We start from the raw sequence: 13269 nt of genomic DNA on the forward strand, positions 1-13269 counted from the left end.
GGGGGGGGGCACATGATCACATGTTAAGGCACTGTGAAAAGCAATTAACGCCTCAAGGTCTCAAATGTCTCCTTTGAAAGAGTTTTATTTTGAAAGGCTATTGTTTATCCGAATCAAAACACTTTAAACTGAACAATAACCCATGTCAGGTCGGTACAACATGCGGATGGTTTTGTCCAGGACCAAAACATAGTTAATGCAATAAAATATATCACCATTTTTATGCAATCTGGCCTCTGATTCTGAAGGAGAAGAACTGTGACAAGCAGGTGTAGGACTTCATTTCAAAGTGAAAGTTTTTGGCATAATATAATTAAACTGAGGCACACTCTTGAATAAGGGGAAACTTGCTTCATGAAGTTGTCCTGACAAGAGAAACCTGTGGTTGTACATGGGTGATTAGCTATTACATAACAAATTAGAGATGATCATGGACTCCTAAGGGATGGGAAGGTTGAATGTGTGATGGTGTAGTTAGAAGAAGCCTGTTTCTTATTTGATAAAGATTTTCTGATGTGGGGTTGTGTGTTGTGTGTGTTGTGTGTTGTGTCATTGCCAAACTTACTATGTCGGTAGTTGTTTTATTAGGTTCACTGACTACACTGACTCACACCACCTCTGCACCAGAAATCACACCACCTCTACACGTTGTTTTCCTCCTCTATCTTCTACTATAAAGGGGATTTTGGTCTGGTGTCTTTAGACGGATTAACCCTAGTGATGTCTTCCCGCCAACCTGGAAATTTAAAATGAAAAACCTTTTTATCAAGGTTATGGTTGTGACTCTTTTGTGGCTTTCCCCCAATGATTGTCACTTTATCAACGTTTGTCGACTTTTCTTGAGCCTTTTGGAATTTCCATGGGGTTCCCCCCGAATTTTTAAAGCTTTTTTTTTTTACATTTGTCACATTTTTGTCACTTTATTTGACATTTGTTCATATTCTTCTCTCTTTTTTACACTTTTTAAAAGATCTTTCACCAATTGTTTTTTCTCCAAATGCTATAAAATTCACAAAAAACACAAAGAGTCAATGAAGTAGTGAATGAGTAGTGAACTGATTATTTATTTAACTTGTGATCAGCGTTGTTGGGAACCATCCACCTTACTTTTTCAAAAAACCTGTTGGAAAGAAACACAAATTTTTGACAGAGAAACTTTTTGGAATAGGGTTAAATTTGACCCGAAGACAACAGGAGGGATAAGAGGCTTGTGTAGAACTGTTGATTGCTCCTATTCTACAAAGGTATTTAAATAGAGATTTTACTCATACAGGTCAGTTTACTTAACACTGGAAGGACAGCTTTAGTACAAAATCTTTTTTGGCACCTGGAGGTGTTTTGTCAAGTCTAGGAAAATAAACCTGGCACGCCCAAAATAACCACTGATGACATATCGGGGGGCTTGGAGACCAGACCACTTTTTTATTCTTAGTTTTTGTAGATTTTTATGTTAATGCTTTTGAAGAATTCTTATTTTGGTTGTTTATGCTCATATAGATATTGGCCAACTAATTTGTATTAGCACTCTCTGTACATTTTGAGTGAGACGAAACCACTCAATGGATATTTAGAGGGGAATAAAAGAATTTCAACAAAGGAGGCACTACTGTAGTGTTTGTAGCGGACAGAAGTCAAAGGAAAGGTCAGGACTTTGACACGAGAGACTGAAGTTTGCATCCTGCCTCAACAGTGTGTTTTGGTTAAGGCATCAAAGCTACTGTCATTAAGGTTAGGGAAAAATTGTAGTTTCACTTAAATGTTAATAAAATGAACATGTTTTTTCATGCTTCAAGAAACCTAGACACCACTCTTTCCCTAACCAAATACAACACAAAATGTTGGTTACCTGCGTACTTTAGTTCAAACCAGTGGATGTTGCATGGAAAACTAAGAAAATGATCTGTTAGTGAATATTTTGTACATGCATCCATTAAAATATTTCTTTTAAAATTGATTTCATTAAATATGTTGAAATGAAAAATTAAATCAGGTGACATTATTTTGCTCCCATTATGTTGCTTTCCTTTGCATGTGAATTAGTAGGAAAAAACAGAATTTAGTCTCTTGTGAATTACACTATGTCATGGCAGTGCACCATGCTCATTGTCAATCAATATGTGTGTGCTGTACTGTATCTTTGCAATAACGACATCAGTTTCTCATATCGGATTTTATAAGCATCTCAGGATGGTGCTATGCAGTATTGAGTAGTGTTTATTGTGTGTGTATGCCATTGTGTGTGGACTATTTATATTGTGTAATTTAACATTTTGGACCAATACTACAAACCAACTTCAATCAATTGCTCAGAGATTTCATTTTGCACAGTCAAGCTTTGGTCAAACTCTAAGATCCTACCAAATACCAGGCTAAATTAAATGGGAATAAAAATATGCCAAAGACATTTACAGCTTTTCAACTTAATGGAATGATGCAGAAGTAAAAAATGTCGTCCTGCAATTCAATATTTCACTTAGTGAAGACGTTTGATACTACCTCAATGATACACTGGATCAGGCGGGTACATACAGTATATATGGCACAGCCTAACTGTGGGTTTTACTGGGATATTGAAAAAAAAAAAAAGGTTAGTCTTTAAAGCCTTCCTGCGCCTTTTTCTTCTTTTCCTCTATAGAACCTATCTGCCAATTCTTATGCATTATACATGTTTTTATGTGACGCACGTTCTGATTTCCTTATGCATGAAACAGTTTATGTAAAAGTCAGACTTGCCTTTCCCAATCTTACACTGAATAATCACCAAAAACATTTCAAAACAGCATGGGGAGCACAGCATCGCAGCTTCTCCACATGGGTAATAGAGACTACAGAGAGGAAAGAGAATATCAATAGAAGGAGTGGAAAAGACTACCAAATGCGTGGGAGCCTCATAATCACCATCAGAAAGAAATTCTTTCTCTCGTAAAACTGATAGTAGCTGCCCCCTCCAGCCTGTTCCTGAAAATGCCTCCTTGAGAATGCAACGCGTCCTTAGAAATAATCACACGTGAAGCAGAAAAAGAGTGGCTTCTTTTTGATTGTACTTCAAAACAAGTGAGGATCCCAAGGTATCTTTTCCCTTTCCAACCATGCCGTGAGAGCTATTGATAATTAACAGGGGCTTTTTTAATATTTGCATCACAGAACAAGATGATTTGTTCCTGCTCGGCCCCTTCAGCATCTCCTCCGCAGCCGCAGCAGGATGCGCTCGGCTCTGATCAGTGTCACTTGGCTGTTTATGCATTCCACTTGGGACTCCACTGCACCCTAAACTAAAGCGCCTTTCATGACACCACACTGTCAATTAGGTGTATCGAGCAGTTTTTTCCCCCTGCCTATGTCAGCTGTGTTGGTGGAGTGTTGGAACTCACTACCTCCATCTGGTCTCCATCTGTAGTGAGACAGACCGACAGAGGTCTCTTTAAAGCTGCTGTATACTAACACTTAACACCTCTCCATATGCACATTTTTGATACATCTCTGTCCTACACAACATTGTTTGCACAGTATAAATTTCCATGCCGGCTTTTCAGCGGAACCCCCTTTCATCAAATTTCATTATTGCCTCATGCGGCTACGCATAGTCAGCTGAGTAAAACAAAGCTTTGGTGGGATTATACTGATGGGCAGCCACTTGACTCAAAGTAAAGTCACTTAAATGGATGTTCAAATCTATGTACTGGCTGGCACTCATGTATCTTAACCCTTTCATAGTGAACTGAAAAAGAGAAATGAGCCACCTCTACAGTAGAAGAAGAAGAAGAAGCTGTCAGAACAGTGCAGCTACATGCTGTTTTTACACAATGCTGAACATCGCTTTGACACATCCAGCCCTTAGGTGCACTTTATTTAAAATATTTTAAATTTTTCATGACTAGCTGTCAATTGTGATTACTAAATATGTTTTCGTTTTAACACGCTGGCAGAGACCTTCTGCAGTACGGCAAGGATTTTCTAAAACAATTGCTCGTGCATTTGGCTTTTCTCTTAATGCAGTACAACATATTCGTAATAATGTTTTTTGAGAAGACAAGGCCACCCCTGTACTGAAAACAGAGCAGCCTCCCTTTAGTCATGCGACGGAGGAAATAATTCACTGTCAGAATACTGACAAAATAGTGAGCACATCCCTCACTAAGCACTTCCACTCTAATCTCATCTAATGTGGAAAAGTGTTCCACAGAGGACTGAGCTCTTCATTCACAAGTGTAGCTGACAATGAGTCCTCTCTCAGACTGGCGATTGAACAAACACAAACATTTTACTGCTTTGGAGCACATTATGTGAAGAGTGGCAGCAACATAGTTCACAGAAGAGTTGAAAACATTAGTGAAACGGTTGGCAATGTCGTTTTCCCTTGACATAAAAGCTGCAATAAGGGTTCTTAGAAGCAGTTCCCTTTAACACGTACACTAACTGTTGATTTGAAAGTTTTGAACTTTGATTAAAAGAATAGTTAACCTAAATTTTATACTTTATAAAACTACTTATACTTTACTTTATTAGTCCCGCAAGGGGAAATTAAAATTTAAACTCTGTTGTTATTACATAGAGTACATTACACACAGGCCTGAATTACACACACATGCTCAGTAACTATACATACCCTCCTATATAATAGAGAGATGTCAGAGTGCTGCCCCTGAGCAAGGCGATTTGCTGCCTTGCTCATAAGCACATTGGCAGTGACCAGGAGGCAAAGTGGCACCTCTCTAGCTACCAGTCCACCACCATACTTTGGTCTCTGTGAGGATTGAAACAGCAACTGTCCGGTTCCCAACCCAACTCCCTACTGACTCAGCTACTGCCTCCCAAAAAAACAATTGTTTCTAGACTTTTTATGCTCCCAAAAAATGTAAAACGTTTCTTACTGTCTCTTGTTCAGCCTCCATTGAAATCTGTTTGCAGTAATGTGCTTACATTTCTTGGGTGTTGTGTTTTCCTTAACACCATTGATGGCAACCTTCTCCTGGGAGACTAGGGAGGCGAGTACTATATATATTATATTTGTTTTTGGGTCAACTATTCCTTGCACCTGTTTCTGTCTCATACTCATCAGTTTTTTTTTTTTTTTTTTGTCATTCTTAAACTCGCCTACTAATCTCTGATTGGCCGATTGTTTCTCTAACTGGCAGAAACAGCCTTCAATGAGCATGTCAGACCTTTTTTGAACCACTGAACACATCAGAGATGTGTGTTGGCATTCAGGCATCTGGTACCACATTCCCATGGTCCTAAGCATTCTCTAACAGAATCTATTTCTTACTTTTATTGTGACATGTACCAAAGTCTCTGAAGCATAGAATTTATTATCTTTGGCAATTTGAATAAGCGTCAGTGAAAGAAGCAAAGGGAGTTTTATCATTATAAAAATCACCTCAGGACAATATTTTAAAGGGAATTTCAATAACGTGGAAATGGAAAGGCATTTAAAAACGTTTTTTATAGCAGGGCAATTTTAAATGGATTGTGATGTAAATTGACAAGTCATGTTATCAGTAGCATCAAAACTATATTGAAAAAAGAGTCTGCAACCATTTAAAGTAGTGTAGGAGTGTCCAGGGCAAAAAGGCGGGAGAAAAACAGCACAATGCAGAGCAGCCAAAAAGACATGAGCTTACCTTTGCGTCAGGTTTACTACCTGAGTAGAATCCAGTTACTGCCATACTTTCTTCAAAAACTACAATTCCAGCGGGAATTTTTCTTTATTGGAATCATGTGGAATTGTATGGAAGATTTGGTTTCAAATTTGATCAGCGATTTTAAAGTTTTGGTTTCCGTAGCGACCTGGAGGTTGTTGTGTTGAAGCCGTGTAACACAGTAAGCGGCGCTGTAGTGTGGCTTTATTTTAAATTGAAAAAGCCCTGTAAACTGCAACCCACCACTGAATCAAAATAAAACTTTCCTCTTATTTTTATAATAGGCATGTGACCCGTTTCAACTCCACCACTCAGAGAATCGGAATCAATAAGAGACAGAATCGAAAGGAAAAATCGCAATTGGAGTCAGAATTTTTTAAATCCAAACGATGCCCGACCGAACTCATTTCACTACTTTTATTTAATTTATAGCCTACGTGTTAATAGTATACGGAGGGAAAGCATCGACCCAAGTTTGGTCTTTGAAGTAATTCAGTTGGAGCCTGTATTTTTGGCTATTATTACAACCTACAGAGGTCTAAGGATGACTGTCATGCAGAATTATGAGTCAGTCTAAAAATGCCTTAGCAAATTGTGTGAATTTTTTCATTAAATAAGCAACTAAAACAGTTTACACAGCCCCTATTAATATCACTGGTGGTGGGAACAAATAAAGTTATGACATCTTACTAACAAATGCATGTGGCTGTTGCTTTTCATAACCATGGAAACATGAAGAAAATTGGATTCTAAAAAGCTAAAGAATGCTTCAAGTAGGTCAGTGTTATGGCAATGCCAAAATCTGGTGTCTATAAAAGCTAAAAGCTGGAATCAAAGGGTTTTGAGTATTAAACTGGCAGCGATGATAAAGCCATAGCAGCCTCACTGAGGCACCACCTAAGCCTCTTTCTGAGCCAATAAAAACACCCCGTAGAGCTTTATTAAAGGATATATTCCACAAAATCTGTCAGACAAAAACCTTTTGTGAATTCATGACATATTTATTTGTACATATTGTAATTTATTCAGTACTTTTTATCCCAGCCCTTACCGCACTAACATGACAGATAAACTGCTCATGGTGTTTAGACACAAACATGTATGCCATCATCTAAAACATAATAATACAGTAAATGAAGACATCTCCAGTGTCCCTGCGTTTTGCCCAGAAGTGTCCAATCGAATGTGGGTGTGACATTGTCGCCTGTGAATTTTATGCACAGACATGCCAAACTCAGCAAAAGCTAACTGCAAGCCCATTATGTTGACCACTCATGCTGTTCACGTCCCTCCCAGTCCTGCTGCAAATCGATGGACTGTGTGAAGGCAGGGGCTGGGCGGGGTGGGGCTGAGAGATGTCAAATCAGTAGAAAGACCATTTCTATTGATCTGGCTTAATCGGTGGAGACAGAAGCAACCCTTTCACAACTCTGGCAATCTATGGATCCTCCATTGGGCTCTGACCTACATTACGATGACAAGTAAACACAACTTCAGAGGCTTCAATCTCTTCCTTCAGCATGCTCTCTTTTTTTTCTCTTTCTGTCCCAGAGTCACCTGCTGTTGCACGGGTTTCATCCACCCTCTTGGTGTGGGAAAGCCACGTTTGTGCTAACAAGATCAATTAAAAAGCGGCTGTAAATGAGAGTCTTATTTTGGTATTTTGTAGCTGTAGGGCACTTTTTGCAGCTCTGTGGTGCTTTCTTCTGAAGACGATTAATGCTGTGCATCGTCGCATGTTTTTTACTTGCCCACTCTTGCAATTTCATGGTACAGTCATTGCTGCTACATTTAGCGGGATAATAAACAATTGTCCTGGAGCGCAGAAATCTGTCTCTCTATTTGTAGTTATAATTCAATTTATAATTTATAATTTATTTTTTGACACTTGACTCTGGTACACCATGCTGCTCTCACCCACACAGATATTAATATAGGAGGTCAGAGTCCTGAGCCTATTTAGTCATGGGAATTAAGTGACTGTAGCCCAGAGTGAGTAAAGAGTCAGTGGATTACACTTTGAGGGGCGGTGACAGTGTTTAAATTAGGCCAAGACTAGGCCTTAATCTAGAATAGTTCATCACAGCTCAAGAAATGACTTTGGGAAACACAGACTAATTAGAGATTAAGAACACCTGGACAATGAAGCCTTGAACTAAAGTAAAGGAGATTCATTTAAAACCACCTGTGCCAGTCTGAATTAGGAATAGACCCATGAATGCCTAAAACATAAGGACCTGGAGAAATAAATTCAAGGATAGCAATGGAAGCAGAATAAACTTCAGTTAGCATGAAAAAAGTCTTTTAAAGACAATAGTATTAAGACACCCGGTCATTGAAGACAAACAGAACACATCTGCTGTGGAATCAAATAAAGCAATGCATGGAAATCCATCTGTAATGACAGCTTCAGCTAAGAATTGTCAATTTGTATTACCTTGATGGCTATATTTTATTACTGTTTTGTGATCTCAATGGATCAGTGTTATATTCAGTTCAGGTTGTGTGAAAGAATTTAAAAATAAACCTACAAAAAACTGCTGCAGAAGTCCAAAGAGAGAGGTTTGAAACTGGTGGAGAAAGATTTACCCTCCACATCCTCAGAAACTAGGGTAGTTGTAAAGAACGGCTGTTGCAATGATGACAGTGCTGCATCTTCTTGGTTGGAATCATGTGCTCTGGACAAGCGCATAAATGCTGACGGTTGGCTGAGGCTGAGTAAAATTTCATGGTAAGCCAACCAGAGTTAGAGTTGGGCGGGTGTACGAAAGCACGCAAAGTCGAACACACAACAAACAACACTAGCCAATCAGTCAACAAGAGACAAGTATGGTGTTATGAGGGGGTGGGGGGGGTAACTTTTCCTGCTAAAGATTTCCCACCAGGGTCAGAAAACACGGGGGGGGGCACTCTCTTCCTCTCACTATGACTCTAGAGTGGCTACTCGCTCCAAAGCTAATCGCTGTCACTCTCTCACTTCTCCCTCGTTCTATCTCTCACACAAACATACACACACACACACACACACACACACACACACAACAGCGCACAAGTATAAACATCGGGGAACTTTGCACAACAAAGAGTGTATAAATTAAGTATGTTTGTATTGTCCATTTTATTATAATATTCAGATTTATCATAAATAATTGAACATGCAAATATATTTTAAGTTCCATTAAGAGGGGTGGAGGGGGGGTCACATTTGAGCATTTAAAACATGTACTTGAAAGTAATGCATTAGTTACTTTCTGAAGTAACAAATTACTTATTTATTAATTAATTACTTACTTTTTAGAAGAAGTAACTAGTAACTGTAACTAATTGACTTGACATACTCCAAGTAATCCATGTGTCTTCTTTAAAAAACAACTTTAATCTATAGTTAAACCTGCCTCCTGGGTGGTTTAATTTAAGCCTCAATTTAGTCTTGAAGTAGTTCTAATCTTCCTTCAGGAAATCAGCTGAGTTCATCCAGGAGTAAGTCTAGGGCTGTTTTACATCATCCAAGAAAGAAGCTTACTGTTAGTCTGCGTTAAAAGGCTGTTTCAGTCTAGGACTAGCCTTTGTCTCTTCCTGGGAAACCGCCACCTGGTCTATTAGCACCTAAAGTGTTTGACGTAATAATATGTAAGCACACACACACACACACACACACACACACACACAGAAACCTTGTGATGTCTTTTCATGCTTTGGAAAAGATTTGTTTCCATGACAATCTTGAGATGATGCACCTTTTTATGACATGAAAGCATTAAATCCAAATTAAGACTGAGTAATGGTTTTGTTCCACATTTGTCCTAATGGAAAGAAACAGAGACTCCAAAGAAATCTAATAATATAATAACACTACTGCCTGTATATAGAGTAGGGTTATTTAGATTGTGGAATAACAGATTTCAAGAATACAATTTGCAGCACAAAAGCACTGCAGTTTTTCTGTCCCTTTTTTAAAATGACACAGAGAAACACAAAAGTATAATAAGCACTTGGTTTGTGTTGTCTCACCACTCTCGATAGAAAATGTTGGGGAGAGCTTCGAGAAATTAAAAGCTGCAAGACAGACACCAAGCTTGCCATTTTGCTGTTAGACTAGTAAGTAATATTAACTGGCTGGCTATGTCTTGTGCTCTTGCTTTTACTTTATGTTTGTTAAGTTGTCAACTTGCTTGTTTTTGATCAGAAGTAATATAGTCATTACAAATGCACGTGTACAGCTGTCTATATTTACTACAGCGGTGTATAAGTGAATAACATCATGACATTTTAGGGGCACCAAACTGCACAAAATAACAATTCTTACATAATGTTGCTCTAAGGAAACATTGCTTAAAGCAACATTATGTAACTTTTACAACTTCGGTCCCCCTACAGGTTGGAAGCGGAATTGTTGCATTTTGTCTCATTGGAACCACAGATCCGCTACCCGATCTGGCAGACTTGCAAAGTGCGGTTATAGCTGGTAGAGAGCCGCAAAGCAAATGTGGAAGTGCCGTTCATCCAGTTACGAGTTGAGGAACCACTGAAACCATTTTGGAAACCTTATTTTAATGTTAAAAACGTAATGTTGCTTTAAAAGAGAAAGAGAAAACAATGGAACAATGAGCCTTACCTTTAAAGTGTTTTAAACAATAGTATCATCATAAATACAGTATAAATCAATGAAAGAAATGAAACAATAGACATGGAAAATAAGAAATAAAACAGTCATATACAAGACCGAGACATTCAAAATGTAAGTTTTGAGAGGTGATTTAAAGTTCATGTTTGAAAAATTGTTTTAAAGTTTTGATATAGATTTAACTTGATGTCATGCAAGAAAACGGCACACTCGCTCCAGTAGATACTGTCATCCCGGCTCATTCAGTCGCTGCAGACCAGCAGTTCTGACCTCAATCATAACAACGCTTCTCACTTACCCGTCCCAGTTTGACTCCTTGGCCTCTTGTTGCTGCCTTTAGAGCAAATTAGACGCCAACATGTGCAGACAGTTTGTCCCAGAATATCCTGACACTTCATGCTGCTGTGTCATGAACCTGTTTACTGACTGTAAGCAAAACATCATCTACTTTATCAACTTAACTCTAGTTTTCTTCAATTTTTAATCATCAATCAAAACCATGTTGTTCACTTCACTCTACAGAAAAAAACATTTTAGATTGTGTGCGAATGCATTGTTTTGGACTAAAAAAGTAATTCAGATAATACAGTTAGCGGTGCTTTCCACCAGGCGCATCTGCGCCGCGTTCCGGAGATGCCCGGCCCGCTCGAGCAATCGCTGCCATTCAAGTCAGTGCTTGATATTCCACCAGCGGCGCCACAATCAGCTTTAGATACACGGCAGGTCTATTTTCACACGAGCCTCGGCCATTTAATACATATCCACAAAGACTATCTAGAACTTTTTATATGGGGTGGCCAAGGGGTAGTGAGAGATCTTGGCAGGGTGGCAGGGAAAGATGGTAAATGGAAACCCCCATATGTAAACCCACTGCTATTACCCTGCTACACCCGGAACTGCAACTATTATTTCTAGTCATAGTTCTATTTTCTTTGTTGTTACTATAATTGCCACTCTTAATAATACCAACTTTCTTTTCTTTTAACACTACGTTAGGTGCCTCAACAAACATGCATTAAATAAGTAGAAAAGAATAGAAAGAACCTTCTAATTGACTGAAGAACAACTATACACTTTTGTAGACATTTTTAATGGGATCTTTTAATATATGTGAAAGTAAACAAATGAATAACAAAGTCAACTTCAGTAATGTCGTGATGAACTCGAGCCACTTACTTCCCGAATCTTCTAAAATCACATTCCTTCAAAAAAATTCCTCATAATAAGTCCAATTATAAAAACCTGTTCATTTAAAAGCCTGCATAGTGTAGACGTTGTTATTTATATGATTCTACAGGATGGTAGAACGAGGTTACATGGTTTTATTTTCAAAAAACACCATATTTTTGTTGTACTGCACATTGCTACAGCTCTTCTTTTCACCCTGTGTGTTTAGGTCTCTGTGTTAGATACAGAGTGAGACCAATTAACTTCTTTACTATTTTTGTTGGGAGTTGCAGATGCGCAGTAGCTAGCGAACCTTGGTCAGTCCAAGGCAGGATTACCTGGGAGACATCTGCTAAACGAGGACTCACTTGTAGAATACCAGCAGAACAGGGACACGGAAGTAGTTCTTTCATAGATTATGGTGAACTAGTGTGTGTTGTAGCAGTGTTTTGCCATTGAGAACGAGATAGCATGCTAGCGCTAGCATGCTACGGTTAGCCACCTCGTCTCGGCTATTTACGTAGAAAGCCGTGAAGATTTTCAACAGCTCACCTGGAGACTGAAGGCAGAGGACATTCAGAAACCGGATCTCACTCAAAACAGTATGGATAGTTATCGGCACTTTAAGAATTTTGTGGCATATCTACTTTTAAGTATTGATTAAGTGTTATTTTAGAAACTATGTGAGAATGTATTAATAGTTGAGCTAGAGGAAGTAGAAATCTCAATCATATAAATAATCTATATAAGCAAAAGTTGTTGTAGAGCCCATAATGTAATGTGGCCCTCTTTTTTACACAAGATGGGGACTCTCATTTTTTGCATCAATCTCAAAGTGAAGTTGAAATCAAACATATTTGGATTCTGTCTGGCCCAAGAGTTGCCATGCCATCCACAGAATATTGAGGTCACATTTAAAACCTTTGAAGTCATCCTCTAAAAAGTCTGGATATTGAATACGATGTGTAAAAAGTGGGTCTGTGCAAACCACTCAAGATATACTGTATATATAACAACTTGTAAATTGTTTTTGAAATGGTGGCAACATTGAGGTCTGACATTAGCCAGAAGCTGCTACTATGACTCAGATGCTTCATTTTCAAAGACAGGCTTTATGTTTGAAGAACTCCTGTGTTTACCTGGAGGATCAGAACATTATTGGCTTATCAGGAGAAGAAGCTTGGTGTGGCTGTGTGGTCATTATTTATCCTGAGCGGTGGCAGCAACAAACACACACACACACACACACACACACTAATGTGATAATATAACAGACACTACGACCCCTCTTTGACAGCACTTTATGGCTGAGAGAAGGTGTAGAGGTGAAGAGGTCACTTAGTCCCAGAGGGACTTTACAGCTAGATTGCATTTCAGGGTTCAAGGCCTCATCTCATTCCATTACCAATAAGAAGATAAGTATGACAAATCAAAGTAGTCATAACTAGGCAACCAGAGGGGCCAGCATCCCTTCAAAACTCTGTGACAAGTTGCAATGGATTTCAGAAAAGGGAGTTTGTGTCAAAAAAAAGCCCACGGATGATGCAGAGATCGAGATCTTTAAATGTGAAGCTCAGCTTTGGAACACGACTGACGGCTTCACAGTGGAAATGAAAGTGATCTGATGTGGGGCTATCAGAGTGCGATTGACAGAGTCAGACACCAAGGCTCAAATTTCCCCACGGCAAACAGATACGATCAGCCAACACTTTGACAGCCGATGCTTTGATGGGCTGAGAAGCGCTCTTGAGCGGGTAGGAGGGCTAAGCAGAGGTACGGGTGAAGAATTACAGCATAATGGTAACGCTGTGATTTACTAGTGTACACATAACACAAGCC

At 38.9% G+C, this 13269-nt stretch overlaps 1 protein-coding gene across 3 annotated transcripts in view; it reads right to left on the reverse strand.

Moving 5' to 3' along the window:
- Positions 1–13269, reverse strand: part of tspan4a (tetraspanin 4a) — a 132426-nt gene that overhangs the window by 90599 nt on the left and 28558 nt on the right. The gene's annotated exons all lie outside the window — the stretch shown is intronic.

The sequence above is a fragment of the Etheostoma cragini genome, chromosome 1 (assembly GCF_013103735.1).
Source record: "Etheostoma cragini isolate CJK2018 chromosome 1, CSU_Ecrag_1.0, whole genome shotgun sequence".
Lineage (NCBI taxonomy): Eukaryota > Metazoa > Chordata > Actinopteri > Perciformes > Percidae > Etheostoma > Etheostoma cragini.